Source organism: Hypanus sabinus, chromosome X1, assembly GCF_030144855.1.
Source record: "Hypanus sabinus isolate sHypSab1 chromosome X1, sHypSab1.hap1, whole genome shotgun sequence".
Taxonomy (NCBI): domain Eukaryota; kingdom Metazoa; phylum Chordata; class Chondrichthyes; order Myliobatiformes; family Dasyatidae; genus Hypanus; species Hypanus sabinus.
This window is the reverse complement of record NC_082738.1, coordinates 31,072,265-31,078,264: the sequence shown is the minus strand read 5'-3', so window position 1 is coordinate 31,078,264 and position 6,000 is coordinate 31,072,265. Positions and strand designations below refer to the sequence as shown.

Below are 6,000 nucleotides of genomic sequence, written 5' to 3'. Positions count from 1 at the left end.
AGACGGATTTTTTAATTACTTAGAGGTGTGCGTTTGGTTTTGTGTGTGCGCTCGCACAGATATATTTTTCTAAACACAAATGGAAAATATCTATAAGTAAAGATATATAGATGTAGGGATATATAGTTGTAAAGATATGTAACTGCTCTTGCTTGTATCTTTCCGTAGAACGTGAGTGAATACACTATATCTTTACAGTACATAGGTGTTAAGATGTATACAACTCATAGAATGCTGAAACGTGCTGTACGTCTAACGAATGTGTGAATATTTTCCTATATAGATATTCAAATATGTACAACTAAACAATAGATACTAAAATATATGTTTTAATTCTATGTATCTAACGTGTGTGTCAGCATTTTCCTATACTAGTGTTCAGATATATACAACCAAACAATAGATTACTCAAGTATATGTGGTTTTATTTCTATATATTCAACCCATAAGTATTTTTCATAGTTCTTAATTTATACAACTCTAATTATAAAATATATGTATTTGTTTCTACATTTCTAAATTGTATGTGAATATTTTTTCCATACGAGTGTTTCATACAACTAAATACTTTAAAACTGTGTTGCTTGTATGTATCTGTGAATGCATGTATATATCTATCTAAACGATATGTTTTATATGTATATACAGTTTGTATATGTGTGTGTGTTTAGATGTGTAACTATCCAGTGGGTGTATATATTATAGTTAAACCTTGCATAGTTTTTAAGGTTATAAAGTAAATACACTTATAAAGATATGGTCTTACATCCATAAAGGTGCACCTGTATATAAGTTTAGATTTATGATTAAGACTCTAATGTGCATGTGTATATATATCTATAGGTGGGTATATATTTAGATGTTCATGTACAAAACAGAAGATATGTATTCCTGTGTGTATATATTTAAATGGTGTGCATGGTGTAAATAGATACTTAGATAAATGCATGTGGGTGTCATTGTTTGTAGAGATTTCTATGTATGATTTATGTTTGTTTATGTTCATATTGATACAGTTTATGTATTCTAGAGTGTGTGTAGGAATATACATCTATGTCTCTGTACAGTTTTATATATAAAACTATACAGATATTTTTGTCCCAGTGTGAGAGGCCATGTTCTTTTCTCAGTACTACCTTCGAGAAGGAGGTACAGGAGCCTTAGATCCCACACCACCTAATTCAGGAACAGTTACTACCCTTCATCCAATAGCCTCCTGAACTGGCATGGATAACTTCACTGATCTCAACTCTGAACAGATTCCACAACCTACAGACTCACTTTCAACTCATGTTCTCAATATTATTTATTCATTATTTATATTCTTTGCACAGTTTGTCTTCTTTTGCACCTCGGATGTTTGTCGGTCTTGGGGTGTCGTTTTTCACTAACTCTATTGCATTTCTTTCTTCTACTGTGAATGCCTGCAAGAAAATTAATCTCGAAGTAGTATAAGGTGACATATATGTACTTTGATAACAAATCTAATTTGAACTTTGAATGTATCATTATGCAGAAATTAACAGGTCAGTGCTAAATAAGTGAACTGATACTGGGACCTCTGTTTGTGATTAAACATCAATGATAATAATAGTGGATAGATTAGCAAATTTGGCTCAAGCAGGGAGTAAGACAGAAGAAACCTTTGGTAGGTGTCCCTAACACTCCAGCTGATTGTACACCTGTCAGGGAGTGGGTTTCAAATGGCATACATTTTTGTGTATACTTCTCACATTTTGATCTGTTGTCCTGGAATTGGTTTATTATTGTCACAGTGAAAAGCTTGCCTTCAATACTCTTCATGGAGATCAAATCATTGAGGTAGAACAAGGTAATTGGAATTGGTTTAATATTGTCACTTGTACTGAGATTAAGTGAAAAGCTTACCTTGTAAACCATTCATACAGATCAGATCATTACACAGTGTACAGGTTTCAATGAGATATTGGTATTAGTACTGGCATACCAAGATACGATGAAAAGGTGTCGTCTTTCTCACACTGTATTCAGACTATGCCGATCTGCAGTGGTTCTGCCCAGACAGAGGACCGCGAATTAACGGAAGAAAACATCGTCCTACCCTTGTACGCTAGGGTCCCTCTGTCCCTCACCATTCACCACCATTCACAACGTGTGCCTTACACATGTACATAAAGGTCCTTTTGGCCCTTGATATGTCCACCATTCTTGTCCTGTGTCCTACCTTTTACATGAGGTCCCTCTATCCCTCCAAACACCACATCATTCACAGTGTCTATCCTACCTTGTGCACAGATGTCCCTCTACCCCTCGATAACCCACATCATACACAATGCGTATTATCTTGAACACCAATGTTCCTCCACCCCTCAACACTCCCCACCATTCACATTGTGTGTTCTACCCTTCACCTCAAGGTCCCTCTGCCGCTCCACAGCCGCACCATTCACCGTATGTCCTAACTTGTACAACGATGTCGCTCCACCCCTCGACAATCCCAACTGTTCACAATGTGAGTCCGACACTTCCACACAGAGATTGCCAAAGTACAGAGCAGGTGCGACTTCACATCATAGACTGGGATCCCTCGGTCCTTCGGTATTCACCAACATTCACAGTGTATGCCTACCCTTCATCTCAAGGTCCCTCTGCCCCTCAACACTGCACACCATTCACAGTGTGTATCCTATTTTATACACTGATGTCCCTCTGCCCCTCGACATTCACCTACATACACTGTGTGCGACCTATTTTATACACTGACGTCCCTCTGCCCCTCGACACTCCACACCATTCACAGTGTGTGTCCTATTTTATACACTGATGTCCCTCTGCCCCTCGACACTCCCCACCATTCACTGTGTGTGTCCTATTTTATACACTGATGTACCTCTGCCCCTCGACACTCACCACCATTAAGAGTGTGTGTCCTATTTTATACACTGATGTCCCTCTGCCCCTCGACACTCCCCACCATTCACTGTGTGTGTCCTATTTTATACACTGATGTACCTCTGCCCCTCGACACTCCCCACCATTCACTGTGTGTGTCCTATTTTATACACTGATGTACCTCTGCCCCTCGACACTCACCACCATTAAGAGTGTGTGTCCTATTTTATACACTGATGTCCATCTGTCCCTCGACACTCCCCACCATTCACTGTGTGTGTCCTATTTTATACACTGATGTACCTCTGCCCCTCGACACTCACCACCATTAAGAGTGTGTGTCCTATTTTATACACTGATGTCCCTCTGCCCCTCGACACTCCCCACCATTCACTGTGTGTGTCCTATTTTATACACTGATGTACCTCTGCCCCTCGACACTCACCACCATTAAGAGTGTGTGTCCTATTTTATACACTGATGTCCATCTGTCCCTCGACACTCACGACCATTCACAGTGTGTGTCCTATTTTATACACTGATGTTTCTCTGCCCCTCGACACTCCCCACCATTCACTGTGTGTGTCCTATTTTATACACTGATGTACCTCTGCCCCTCGACACTCACCACCATTAAGAGTGTGTGTCCTATTTTATACACTGATGTCCATCTGTCCCTCGACACTCCACACCATTCACAGTGTGTGTCCTATTTTATACACTGATGTCCCTCTGCCCCTCGACATTCACCTACATACACTGTGTGCGACCTATTTTATACACTGACGTCCCTCTGCCCCTCGACACTCCACACCATTCACAGTGTGTGTCCTATTTTATACACTGATGTCCCTCTGCCCCTCGACACTCCCCACCATTCACTGTGTGTGTCCTATTTTATACACTGATGTACCTCTGCCCCTCGACACTCACCACCATTAAGAGTGTGTGTCCTATTTTATACACTGATGTCCCTCTGCCCCTCGACACTCCCCACCATTCACTGTGTGTGTCCTATTTTATACACTGATGTACCTCTGCCCCTCGACACTCACCACCATTAAGAGTGTGTGTCCTATTTTATACACTGATGTCCATCTGTCCCTCGACACTCACGACCATTCACAGTGTGTGTCCTATTTTATACACTGATGTTTCTCTGCCCCTCGTCACTCCACACCATTCACAGTGCGTGTCCTATTACAAACTCCGTAACTGGGTAACTTACAAGCAAAGATAGAGACGTCCGTTGAAGTCTGAGGATACTATTTTTAACAGTATTTATTAGTAAAAATACACAAAAATAATATCAATGCAAATATACAGAAAATGTACGTCGTCAATATTAAATCTAAAAGTGCGGGTATAATAATAATCAATAAGGAATTAGCTCTATCGTTGTCTAGGGGTTAATGTATTGTCCGATGGAAATATAAAGTTCACTGCAGTTCCACAAGCTGCTGTCTTTTGGTTGTCGTTGTGTAGTAATTGTTGGAGAGAGAGAGAAATAGGAATAGAATGGGAACAGTTACCGCTACGGGTTTTTTCCAACCTTCCTTTATGGTTTCGATCCGTCGGTGTCCCGTTGTCGTGGCCGTTCAAGTGTGACCTCTCCTTTAGCTAAACCGTTCTTCCGTGATGAGCCCACCACCCAGGCAAGGGAGGACGCACACGAGCCCCCACCGGCTTTCGCTATAAAACACTGTCCCTGGATCTCTGGCATTTCTCCTGGTGCGTCTAAGGGCTGTTCCCCAGACCCTCTTTTATCCTCACTCACGGGGTCTCAGATGTCAATCAGGTTGGGATGATGCAATCCCTCAACCAGACCACTCTGGTTGTCCCCTGAGGGGTTTCAATGAATAGTACAGTACTCAATACATAATTCCTTCTCCAAGAGACAATGGCATTTTATCAGTGGTTCCGTTCCGCTGATGTCAGGACACATTCCAAACCTTGTGTATTCTGGGTGTCTCTCTCTCTCTCATTTCCTGGGTCTCAGACCCGAAATAATAGCGATCTTGCGATTCTCAAAAAGGAGTGGGCGACTTTGTACCCTTCGGCCCCTCAGAGTTGCTTCACCTTCGTAACACCCCCTTCCTTCTAGGATTTTTGCCACAGGTAAAAATTAATTAATACAGGGTCTTACAGGATTTCAGAATCTAACACAATAACAAAGAGTTTTTTCACTACAGAGTAATACAGTTATACATTCAATTCAGCATCTAGATAAACAGTCAGTGATTACATTGTCACTTCCTTTAATATCTTAATATCTTGTAGCATCAGAGTCCAATTTAATAACCACCTATTTTTTTCTTTTCTTCAGCAAAACAAAACTAAAGAGTTGCGATCTTAGCTTACGTGTATATTACAAAAGTTCATGCAAATACTAATCTTTATTTTACTTTCAAACTTAACAGTCAATCTTTCATGGGGTTGTCTTTATTAGTTACATGCTTTGTCGAAATCCCTTAAAACTGGATCCTGTTATTTAAAGTGGCATCCCATCAACCCTCGCCCCTTTTCCAGTTAACTCTCACGTGGTTAGCTTGTGCACCAGTGTGGAAAAGGCTTTTGCGTGCTCCTTTCATAGGAGTTATTTTATCAACAATGTGTTCCAAACGTAGCCCATTGGCTGAATTTCCACACAATTCTTTATCTTTAAGCAAGTCGTTAGTTTTATCTTCAGGACCCTTCATTCTATTGGTTTTCAGTTTAATATCTGCAAGTGATCCCTCTTTGTCCAAACAACATTTCAAATTCTGCCTCTTCACAGCACACTCTTGAATAACAATAGCGTGTGGGGCACCTTTACATTCCAAATCAAACTGTAATTGATTTACAGGCACCGTGTTACCAAGCCATTGTCCCTTCAGCCTGGTTACTGCTTCTGACATCAATCCAGACTTCATTCAATTTAGGAACTACACTTTTCCCTTTCCCTTCATTAATAATATTCACCTCACCATCTTTTATCTCCTCACTAACTTTTAACACACCTTCGAACACAAACAACTGGGAATTCTCACTTCCCACTAGTACTGAGGTTAACCCTTTCTTCACTGAACCAAGTCTATCTGACCCACAGGGACTGCATTCCTTTTCAACTGAATCAAATACCTCAGACTT

The 6,000-nt window shown here is 40.6% G+C and overlaps 1 protein-coding gene across 3 annotated transcripts in view; it reads left to right on the top strand.

Annotated features, from left to right (window-relative positions):
* The window catches only part of LOC132384762 (homeobox protein Hox-A3-like), a 145,546-nt gene that overhangs the window by 60,100 nt on the left and 79,446 nt on the right, over positions 1 to 6,000 (top strand). The gene's annotated exons all lie outside the window — the stretch shown is intronic.